We start from the raw sequence: 12,650 nt of genomic DNA on the forward strand, positions 1-12,650 counted from the left end.
AGGAAAAGCAGAAAAGAGACCCATGAGCCAACTGTCTGACGGGAATAGAACAGACAAGGAAGGAGGCTGGTTGGAACAGGGGACGCGAACAGTGGAGAGAGGGAGAATCCGGAGAAGTCACAAATAAGGAGGAACAGATGGAGAAGAAGACATTTAAAAAGAGGTGAGGTTACCATAAGTGACTCTGAATCTCACAAAACAAACTGAGGGTTGCTGGGGGGAGGGGGTTTGGGAGAAGGGGGTGGGATTATGGACATTGGGGAGGGTATGTGCTTTGGTGAGTGCTGTGAAGTGTGTAAACCTGGTGATTCACAGACCTGTACCCCTGGGGATAAAAATATATGTTTATAAAAAAAAAAAAAAATAAAAAAAAAAAAAAAAGAGGTGAGGTTAAAAGAGCAAAGTGAGAAGGGGCAAGCAAAGAGAGGGCGGTTCAGGAGAACCGTAAACAAAGGCAAGTTGAAATTTCCACTTGCCCTCTGAGGTCAGAAGCAGGGATCCCTTGACTGGCCATTACTCAAGGTCCTTTAGTCACTCTTTTCCTTAACCCCCGAGTGGGGAAACTGCACTCTATTGCACCGGAGAACATCACAGTGCCTGGATGAACTCAAGCTGGAGTCCGAGACTGATTCCCGGAAGTAAAAGGTTTCTGCTCCCAGTGAAACTGAGCAGCTGAGAGGAAGCGACCCATGTCCATGGTCCCGCGGGGCTGTCACCTGACTCTGTGACCTAAGCAAGACCCGGGGCCCTGGCCATCTGCCATCTTCTCATGGGGCAATAGGAACAGGGGCTGTATATTGCAAGGACATAATCAAGTTCGAGTGAAACAACAGAAGAGAACATGTGGCTGGCGGCAGGGGGCGGGGGGGGGGGCTCCAGTCCCCAGGCATGACGGCCCCTGTCTGGACAGAGTGGGCCAGGGACCATGCTTTCAGGGGACAGGGCACACACGATGATTCCACAGCCACCTCTGTGCTCCTGCTTCTCTGACTAAACCTTCTTCCACTTTGCCCTGGGCTCCAGACATAACCGACCCTGCCTTTAAGTGGTTAATACAAGTTAGAGACTGGCTACTTGGAAGTTTTCTGCTTTTAATTTCTGTTCAATGACATATTGGCTGTGGCGCTATCACATCGTCTTACTTAACAGCCTTTCCTGGACAATAAACTGTGCTTGGCACCCACCTCGGCCCACAAACCCCACAATTAAGTGATCGTCAGTCCTCACAAGCCTGACAGAAACAGGAGTCTGAGGCGGGCTGGGAGGAACCCAGATTTATTAAAGTAATAAATAACCCGGAAGCCCCCACCAAGCCGCTGACTCCCCCTTATTTACTTCCTTTTTGCGGCTTCTGAGATGAGGAGACGGGGGTACTTAATTGCTTGGAAAGAAAGTTGCCTAAAAGCTGCGTAGCGCTCTCATCCCAGAAACAATAAAATAAAACTGGGAGGCTTTCGGGCTACAGCTTAATAACGGCTCTGCTGCTGGCTGGGCTGGGCTTCTTGGCAAGCGCTCACTCATTCCATGTTTCTAGAAGAGCAACACTCACTCCTGCCCATAAATGCGCCCACTGAGGCAGACGGCCGCCACCGTGCCAGCCAGGGGAAGGGCCTCCAAGATGAGGTCCTTATTCACCTTGTCATTTGTTCCAACCCCTTTATTTTGTTGTTAATGACCAGGTGTATTTTTGGTTTGGGGTTTTGGGGGAGGGGTATTTTGTTCGTTTGTTTTTATTTTTGTTTTTCTCGAAAAATCATTTGGCAAATGCGATCTTAGATGTAGAAATTCCTGGTTGTTATCTTGTACTTCGTATTTTTAAATGTCATTCTTTCCCTCAGATGTTCTATCTCATTTGATCACAAATTTTAAAATTATCATCACAAAATGTAGGCTCCTGGCCAGAACTCATCTTTGTAGGATATTCTTGTATCCACAACTTTATATCATTATATATTTCTCCTTTTTCAATTCAATTTAGTTAACATGGGGTGCATTATTAGTTTCGGGGGTAGAATTCTGTGATTCATCAGTTGCATGTTCATACCCAGGGCTCATTACATAGAGCATTACATAAAAGTCTTAAGTAAACAAAGCAGTTTTCTAGAAAATTAAAATACTGTCATACATATATAGTTGTCAATCTATATATCTATATCTACACACACACACACACACACACACACTGCTCACTTTATTTTATACAGAATTCTCACAAATGTATTTGCATATTTTATGAATCCCCAATCTAGAAAGTAATAATCCTTCCCACAGGCACATTCTTAGAGACAAATCACTCCTCCTGCTACCTTCCTTGTCCAAATTAACTTTGTGAAATTTACATAATGTAAAATTTACCACTTAAAGTGAACAATTCAGTGGTATCTAGCATATTCACAATGCTGTATAATCACAACCTCTGTCTTCTTCCAAAACATTTTCATTGCCCCCAATTTTGACAGTAAGAACCTCGACTCAGTGACATGTGTATCAACCACAAACACAGCCTGAGCCTCCAGCATGTCAGTAACACCGAATCAGGCATACAGGGAGTCAATGATTAAATCTCATGGCCAATATAAATCTAGTAAAAGAACTCGAAGAAGCAATCTCAAGAATGTTCTTCTCTGGAATATTACCAAAGGAAATATCAAACTTTTGAATCCTTGAGCCCAAAGAACCATAAATTGATCCTAAGATCATTTCATTATTTAGAATTTTTCTTTGCTGTTTCCTCTTTTCCAAACCATTTGCTCTGACGGCATTACACCGGGCCAGGACAGAATGTCAAGTGTGGCGGCTACTGTGGACATTAGGAAACTTCTCAAACACCAGGGATCTGGAAGCAAAGCGGGTTTAATTAGTAGTTTTCCTCATGTCCTGCCAAAGTTTTTTTTTTTTTTTTTTAATCTATTAAACAGAGACATCTAATTATAACCTGTAATTATTTTCTTTTGGGATGTTTTACTTTCATCTTTGGCCCTCTCATACAGTTGATATAAATTATCAGGTATCGTGTCTTTTAATAGCAGCCAAGTCTATAGATGTTGCACATGAGAAGGAGGTCCCAACTGCATATACTTGTACAAAAAAGTCTAGAAAGGCCCCACTCCACAGTTGTGTCTATATATAAGGAACCACCCAATGCAACTATCTGAGTTAAGATTACATAGGACAGGTGGTTGCAGTATACTGAGGGGTTAAAACTCGAAGGGCATGTGAAATGTTGCAGTGGAGAAGAGGTTTCCTCTTATTGTATAAGCCTTGTTCATAATTTATATTTCAGAGATAGGAGGGAGATGTCCACATCTGGCTTCTGCATCATAATGTGAATTATATGAATCAGAAAGTTCTTTGACTTCTTACCAGTTATTTCAGGGCTACTGCAAAAGGAGTCCTCATTTGAGGATCAGAAAATAGCAGCTCATTTTTAAGGAAGGACTAGAAGTATGAAAACACATGCAGACACCCTTGACGTCCAAACGACCCAGCTCAATCACCTTATAAAACACTGATAAGTCATCTGGTCTTTATAAACCTGGCTTTCCCAATCTGTGATATATGAAAAGTAATTCCTTTCTTGGTTATTTCACTATATTTTATTTAATACTAACATTCCACTGAGCAGTTCTCTGTACCTCACTTTTCTGAGAGATTTTTTTAATCCCTAAACATCCTTTCAATTATAATAGTCTCTACATCTGTGAAAGTAAAATTAATCACTCTGAGCATTGGCTACATGAGGAGGAAGTTAGCTGAGCTTCAGAGAAATTCCAGGAGCAACTGAATTTGTCCTTAGAAAAGAGGTGGGACTTAGTGGAAATGAGAGAAAACAGTTGGATCATTTTCATGGTCCTGGGAGAAAGCTAAGACTAAACATTGGACAGTTAGCTATTGTAGCTACATCTTTTAGCACTGTTGGCATTAAGTATTAATTATAAGACAAAACTAGATGTAAAAGAAATATATGTTTTTGGTTCCTTGGTAATAAGTATTTCTTGAGATTATTATGAATACCTCTAACTTTATCTGAACCTAGGCTTTTCTCATTTCCTGACATCTATATTCTATTCATTTTCTTATTTTTTTGTGATTTTTCCCCCTTTTAAGGATGTTCATAGGACTTCTGCTTCTGGCCAAGATAGAGCAGCAAGAACCAGATTGCTTCCCCTGGAACCAATTTTAAAAAGGTAACGTATAAACAATTTTTAAGAGATTACACATCAAGCAATGAAAGAGAGTGATACGATACCCAAGAGACAGAAAACATTTGACTGTCAGATTGCTGCAAGAGTGCATCTAGACAAAATGCTATTCTGGTCCCACCTAAAAAAATTTTAAAAATTATTCCCAAAAGGATCAAACTATTTCCAGGCAATTTAACCATTAACTACAACAGCATTTTAAAATATTTATAAGAATACACAAATATCTACCACCCCCCAAAATAAAATTCACCATGTTTGGCATCTAATTGTTAAAGCCAGAGAATACAACCCCTAATAAGGAAAAAAATTAAGCAACTAAACTAACCTAAAACTAGCACAAATGTTATAATTAGCAAACAAGAATATAAAATAATTATTATATGGACACTGAGGTGGCACAGTCCATTAAGTGACCAGCTCTTGATTTCAGGTAAGGTCATGATCTCAGGGTCCATGAGATCAAGTTCCATGTTGGGGTATGCTCAGTGCAGAGTCGCCTGCGATTTTTCTCTCCCTTTCCCTCTACCTTCCTGCTTCTGCTCTCTCTCTCTCAAATAAATACATAAATCTTAAAAGAATATATAGCTATTATAACAAGTAGAAAATCCCAATATAGGAAGAATCTGAAAGGTAGCAAGAATACAAGTACTTGAGATAACATGGCAATGAGTTCCCTGGGTTTCCGTTTTGTCTTCCATATATCCAAGAGAGGGTGCTGGGGAAGCCTGAAACCTTGAACTCCAAAGAGGCACAAAGCTCCAAGAAAAGTTTACTCTCTCTAGCTAAAAGAATGGGAAAAGAGCAGCCTCACAAAACAAAAAATATTTTTGACAATACTCACCCTACTCCAGTCAAACACTGATAGAAAACAACGGGAAAATGCACTGTGGTATCTGCGGGGCCAATCAGGTGGTTAATCATCCAGCCCCCACCCACAGAAGTCAGTGGCACTCCAATTCCCCCATCAGAGTGCTGATGGCACAACCAACTGGTGAGTTGGGTTTCCATACCCATTCATCAGCAACAAGGAAGTAGAAGTTCATGCTTCACTTTCTCCAAAGAGACATCAGCAGGGCCCAACCAGAAGCTTAACACACACCACACTCCTGTGCAATAAGGCAGTGTTAAATCAGTACTTCTTTTTTGTCAGGGTAGTGTCACCAAGACCCAGCAGGAAACTGAACATTCACTCCCCAACCTGGACCTATCCTTTGTACCTAAGTAGAATGAGTGCCAGTTAAATCAAAGAAGAAGAAGAGGTTAAAAAGGATCCAAAGTTTCATAATACAATACCAAAAATGCTAGGATACAACAGAAACCCCTCCTCATGCCAAGACCTAGGACAATCACAAACAGATTGAGAAAAGACAATCCATAGATACCAACACTGAGAAGACTCAGATGTTGGAATCATCTGACAAGACTCTTAATGCTATCATCAAAAATTCATCAATTAGCAATGATAAACAGTCTTACAACAGATGAAAAATGGAAAAATCTCAGCAAAGAAATAAAAGATATATTAAAAAAAGAAAAAAGAAAAAAATGTAGAGATGAAAAATACAATAAGCAAAATAAAAAACCAAACAGGCTCAAAAGTAGACTGGAGACAACAGAGAAAAGAATGAATGAAATTGCAGACAGATTAATAGAAATTCCCCAACAGGAACAACAGAGAGAAAGGAGATTAAAAAAAAGAAGAAGAAGAAAGCCTCAGGAACATCTGGGACATTAATAAAAGATCTAGCATCTACATCACTGTCTATACAAAGAGAGAGGAAAGACTTGGAGATTGAAAAAAATAATAATAACAGATACAATGGGTGGAAAATTTCCAAGTTTAGTGAAAGGCATAACCCAATAATTCACGAAGATAAGTAGCCCTAAATAGAATGAAGCCAAAGAAATTCACAACAAAACATATCATAATCAAACTTCTTTTTTAAAAAAGATTTTATTTATTTATTTGACAGACAGAGACCACAAGTAGGCAGGGAGGCAGGCAGAGAGAGAGGAAGGGAAGCAGGCTCCCCGCCGAGAAGAGAGCCCAACACGGGGCTCGATCTCAGGACCCTGAGATCATGACCTGAGCAGAAGGTAGAGGCTTTAACCCACTGAGCCACTCAGACACCCCTTAATCAAACTTCTTATTACCAAAGACAAAGAAGAACCCTTGAAGAAGTTAGTCTTTTCTTTAGGGGACAAAAACTTTTCAAATGACAGCAGATTTCTCAGTGAAACCCTAGAAGCCAGGGAGATGGCATGAAAGAGGCACATTTTCCAAACTCTGCAAGAAAGGAACTGTCAACACCAAATTCTGTATCCAGTGAAAATATCCTTCAGCAATAAAGGAAAAAATAAAGTATTTCTCAGGATAAATAAAACTAAGACATTTTTGCCAACAAACGTACTCTTAAAGAGTGATCAACAGGACTTCTCCAAACAGAAGAGAAGTGATAAGAGAAGGAGACATGAACAATAAGAAGGAACAAAAGAAGGGGCAAAATAGGCATAAATAGAATAGACCCTCCTTTCTTTATGAGTTTTTTGTATTATATGTAATGGAGGAAGCAAAAATATAACATCCTCTGGTGTGGTACTCAGTGTACACAGAGGAGATACTCAGCAACATTTCTCAGCAACGTTTATGTCTTAAAACAGGGAAACAGAAAGGACCTAAATGGAAGTAAGGCTTTTACATTTAACTCAAAGTAATAAAATGTTGATACAAGTAGACTATGCTATGTTACCTGTGCATATGTAAGAAACTATGCACTTTTATGTTTAACAACACTAGAGGGAAGTGGAAATGGAATTCTAAAAATGTTCAAATAAGTTACCAGAGAGTCAGAAAAGGTAAACAGAGGAATAAGAAAAAGAATGAACAAATAGAAAAGATATAATAATACAGCAGACACAGGAACTAACATTTTAAAAATGTATTCCAGATGTTCAATAAAGAAAAAAAGTAGCACTACGGATGATATGAATACAGGTCCAATAAACATCTACAGTTGAAAATTACAAAGTTTGAGGAGGAAAAAAAAAATACATAGTACGTATCTAGTGTTAGATTAGCCATGGCAGATAGGAGATTAGTGAACTTCAAGACACAGAAATTAAAACTACTCAAAACGGAACACAGCAAGAAAAAAAAAATTAAAAACCTAAAAATTTAAGAAAAATATTAAAAATTAAAAAGGGCTGTGAGCTGTGGAACAAGCACTCTAATAATGTGTAATTGGAGTCCTTAGGGAGAGCAGTAAATAAATAAATAAATAAATAAATGAAATAACCAAAACTGTCCAAAACTTGATAACTATAACAGATCCACAAATGTGAACAAATCCTAAGCACAAGAGCATAAAATTAAACCAGGGTAACTCATAACCAATTTTCACAAAAGCAGTGATAAAAAGAAAAAAATACTTCCTCTGACCTTAGTGGAATATAAATTACAAGTAAAAGAAGGATATCTACTCCTCCAATATTTATGAAAGAAGTAGTACACTTCTGCCTAACCCATGAATTAAAGGAGATCAAAGAAGAAATTAGAAAATATTTTGAACTGAATGAAAATGAAAAAGTAACATATCAAATTCTGTATGAGATAGCTAGATCAGTACATAAGAATTTACAATAATCATGGTAAAGACAGGGAAAAAAACAAATAAGGCCTCAAATTAATGACCATCTTAAAACACTATAAAAATAAGAATAAGTAAAACACAATGTCAGCAAAAGAAGGGAAATATTAAACATGGGAATGAAAATCAAGGAAAGAATTCTGATATTTGAGAAGTGCAATGGGTCCCAAGCAGGACAAAACAAAACAAAACAATAAATCCACAGTAGCCGTCTCCCAGTGAACCTACAGAATGTAACCGAGAAAGAGATATCCCAACGGCTACCAGAAAGAAGTGACTGCTTCTCTAAACAGGAATGACAGACTAATAATATAGATTTTCATAAGCAATAACAGATGCCATAAAACCAAAGATTGATATCTTCAAAGTAGTGTGGAAATTAATGTCAGCCTAGATTTTGACAGGGAACTAAAAAATCATGCAGGAACAAAAGGCGCAATAAAAAAATGTTTTCATAAATACAAACACTGCAAGTGCTCACTGTTTCCAAATCCTGAAGCAAGTAACTATGTGAGCGAGATACTTGCCCAAGAGGAAAACTAAACCAAAGAGCAGAAGCAGAGTGCAAGGAGCAAGAAAGAAGATGGCCACCACTGGGAAGAAGAAACCTGTGTTGAGCATTAAAAAAAAAGGGCAAAAATAAGAATGAAACTTCAGAGGATGTTTCAGAGAAGAAAAGACACTAATTTTAACCTTTTCAGAGTAAGTGTACATGTTTAAAATGTAAGAGCAACTACGAGAAGAAAACAAATTATATGGATAACTTACAAAGCAGTAGAAGTAAAAAGAGAAACTTAAAAATCTCGGTCATTGTATAATGGACCTTGGGGAGGGTATGTGCTATGGTGAGTGCTGTGAGGTGTGTAAACCTGGTGATTCACAGTCCTGTACCCCTGAGGATAAAAATATATGTTTATAAAAAATAAAAAATTAAAATAAAATAAAATCTCGGTCATTGTAACAGAAATTAGAAATGAGAGGAAGGAAAAAAAGAAAGGATAATGCTGTCTACTTTGGATTGAGAGGGGTCAGAGAAAGCGTCTCTCCAGGAAGTGACACTTGGTTGAGAGGTGAATGACAAGTCTCCAGGCCTGCAAAAAGCCAGGAGAGAACAAACCTCATAGGCTGAGTTAAAAGCTATAGTGAAAGCCTGAAGACAAGAATGAGCTTGATTATTTCTGGGACAAGCGCCTAGTCCCTGGCGGGAAAGCCCAGCAAAATATGTCAAAAAAGGAAGAGAGATATAAAGTGCATTTAGGATCCCAGGGAAATTAAAACTTTTTTTTTTCTTCCCTGAGATGGAAGCAGTAGTTTTGGTGGAGGAGGACCTGGTGATGATACAGGGGTTGGAGGTAGGTGCCACCCAGGCAGAGGGAAGAAAGGCAAACAAGCTCAGAAGATAAGTTAAGTCTAGGGGCGCCTGGGTGGCTCGGTGGGTTAAGCCGCTGCCTTTGGCTCAGGTCATGATGTCAGGGTCCTGGGGTCGAGTCCCGCATCGGGCTCTCTGCTCAGCGGGGAGCCTGCTTCCCTCTCTCTCTCTCTCTCTCTGCCTGCCTCTCCGTCTACTTGGGATCTCTCTCTGTCAAATAAATAAATAAAATCTTAAAAAAAAAAAAAAAGATAAGTTAAATCTAATTTGTGGGCACACTCAGTGCCAACTGAGATCAAATACCCTGTCTACACTGGTGGGTCATCCTTTCTATGGCTTGGATTCTCCCTTTATGGCATGTGTTCCTGTGAGTACCACCCACCCCAAAGAAGAATGAGTTCTCCATGTCTGACGTCAGCATATGTGAAGACTCATCAAAGTCCTCAGGAATAACATCCACGTAGAGAAAGTAAACTTCAGAAAACTCCCTGCCTGCATGCAATCAATCTGCAGTCATCAAAGAGACTCACAGAACATTCAAGCTATGTGCAAACTTAGAGATAATTCACTTTTACTACTTTGTATTTTACATCTGAGAAAATTGATGCTTAGAGATGAAACAGTCTTTCCTATCTAGAAGCAGAAACTTCCTTGAAATCCACGCACTTCTTTTACATGCAGATGCCCTAAGAAGGAAGAGAAGAAATAAGCTTTTATGTCAGTGCAAGATAGTTTTAAAGTAGATCCAAAACAGCAAGTCCTTTAAAGAGAATTTAAGACAAACAACAGACTGGGGGGAGGGGGGGAATATTTGCATAAAGACATATTTAATAAAGAACATATATCCAAAATATACAAAGACCTCTTAATACTCAACAGTAAGAAAGCAATCCAATTTAAGAAATGGGCAAACAACCTGTATAGACAACTCACCAAAGAAAATAGCACATAGCAAATAGATATCAAAGATGCCTAACTGCGGATTAAAACAATAAGATACTGCTACTACACTCCCGTGAGAATGGCTAAAGGCCAAAACCCTGACAACACCAGTGCCAACAAGGATATGAAACATCAGGAGCTCTCATTCATGCCCATGGGGGTGCCAAGTGGTACAGCCGCTCTGGAAGACAGTTCGGCAATTTCGTACAAAGCTGAACATACATCTCTGTGACCAGCAATCATGCTCCCAGGTATTTACACATGACGTGGAAACATATGCCCACATAAAAACTTGCACACAGGGCGCCTGGGTGGTTCAGTTGGTTAAGCGACTGCCTTCGGCTCAGATCATGATCTTGAAGTCCCAGGACCAAGTCCCGCATCAGGCTCCCGCCTCAGTGGGGAGTCTCTCTCCCTCTGACCCTGCCCTCTCGTGTGCCCTCTCATTCTCTCTCTTTCAAATAAATAATAAAATTAAAAAAAAAAAAAAAACTGGCACACAAGTGAATAAAGTAGCTTTATTCATAGTGGCCAAAATTGGAAGCAATCATGATGTCCCTCAGTAAGTGAATGGGTAAACAAACTGGTACATCCAAGTAATGGAATATTATTAATTAAAAAAAAAAAAAAAAAAAAGAGCTACCAGCCATGAAAAGACAGGGAGGAATCATACACTCATACTGCTACGTGAAAGAAATCAGTCTGAAAAGCTAAGTACAATGATTCCAATTATAGGACATTCTGGAAAAGGCAAAATTATAACAACAGTAAAAAAATAAATAAACAAACAAAAAAACCACAACCCACTATATATAAAGTCAGGGGTGATCCAAGTTTGGGGGCCCGGGGAAGGAGGAATGAACACTTTGTGGAGTGCAAAGTAGTTCTAAGGGGTAAAACTATTCTGTATGCTGCTACAATGGTGGAAACATGACACTACACATTGGTAAAAGCCTGTAGAATTGTACGACACAAAGGGTGAACCCTAATAAAAGAATGGTCTTTAGTTAAGAAAAATCTGTATCCATATTGTTTCCTCAGTTACAACAAAGACATCACCCTAATGCAAGACATTAATTATAAGGAAAATTGGCACAAAGAGTGATCTGGGAACTCTCTGCATTTTCTGAGCAAGTTTCCTGTAAACCTAAAAATACTTTAAAAAATAAGTCTCTTAAATAGAAAAAAAATAAGGATATTTTTTAAAAAGCAAATCACAACAGTAACTAGGACAGAAGTATTTATCACGCAAAATATCAACAGAGATTGCAGTGCAACAGCTAAGACTAAACGCAAGCTCAAGGCCAGGGTTTTCTTATATTTATAAAGTTAATATTTTTAAGAGAATAGAACAGAGTGTATTAAACAAAAAAACTGGAACTCCAACCCTATGACGGTATCTCTTGGGTATCTGTAATTCAAAGAGAATGAAGTTTCAAGATAGCATTTCTCCTTTTAATTTATTCTGTGTTATTATTACCAAAATCTTATCCAAATGATGTGATTTTCTTTTGGCAGTCATTCTTTAATTGTTAATCTTCATTTCTCTCTAGCCCATATTTTGTCTGGGATGTCACATTTATTTTCTTGATACCTATCTTGACGTTAGTCATGTAAACCAAAGTTCTAAAAAGTGATCCAATCTTGAAAGTTTACTTTATAAATGCTGCCTCCAAAATGGACAGCTACTTCAGGAATACCGTGTTCAGATCTGTACCTCGACACTAACCACACTAAATGACAGCTGAGCTGAGAGGAGTTAAGAGTGACCCCAGAGGGGCGCCTGGGTGGCTCAGTGGGTTAAGCCTCTGCCTTCGGTTCAGGTCATGATCTCAGGCTCCTGGGACCAAGCCCTGCATCAGGCTCTCTGCTCAGCGGGGAGCCTGTTTTCCCCCACTCTCTCTGCCTGCCTCTCTGTCTGCTTGTGATCTCTCTCTGTCAAATAAATAAATAAATTTTTAAAAAATATAAAAATTTAAATTTAAATTAAAAAAAAAAGAAAGACCTTAGAAAGGGCGCCTGGGTGGCTCAGTCAGTGAACCCTCTACCTTCGGCTCAGGTCATCATCCAAGGGTCCTGGGATGGAGCCCCGCATCGGGTTCCCTACTCAATGGAGAGCCTGTTTTTCTCTCTCCCTCTGCCTGCCTCTCCCCCTGGGTGTGCACTAGGCTCGTTTTCTCTCTCTCTCTCTGTGTCAAATAAATAAATAATTAAACACTTCTTTAAAAAATAAAAATAAAGAAAGACCCTAGAATATACAGAGAGGCTTTCTTCTTTTAGTTATGTAAGGAGAAAAAGCTCTTTTGGCCTTGTTTCCTGAAAAACAAGGTCCCTGGACTGCAGGCAGTACCGTACCAACCGTCTGGTGGGCAGCGCCATCTAGTGGCAAGACTTTGTATCTAGTCCCAGTTTTACCAGCAAGAGGGGTGGATGGCTTCAGAAGTCCTTCATCTGCCTCAGCTGTCCCCTGCATAAAACTGGAAATGG

General features: G+C 39.1%; 1 long non-coding RNA gene across 1 annotated transcript in view; it reads right to left on the reverse strand.

Annotated features, from left to right (window-relative positions):
- Positions 1-12,336, reverse strand: part of LOC309847665 — a 559,315-nt gene extending 546,979 nt beyond the window's left edge. Inside the window, exon 1 of the long non-coding RNA XR_014302550.1 lies at positions 12,169-12,336. This is a non-coding gene — a long non-coding RNA (uncharacterized lncRNA). The remainder of the gene's footprint in view (positions 1-12,168) is intronic.
- Positions 12,337-12,650: the final 314 nt, after the last annotated feature.

Source organism: Mustela nivalis (genome assembly GCF_964662115.1).
Source record: "Mustela nivalis genome assembly, chromosome: 14".
Taxonomy (NCBI): Eukaryota; Metazoa; Chordata; class Mammalia; order Carnivora; family Mustelidae; genus Mustela; species Mustela nivalis.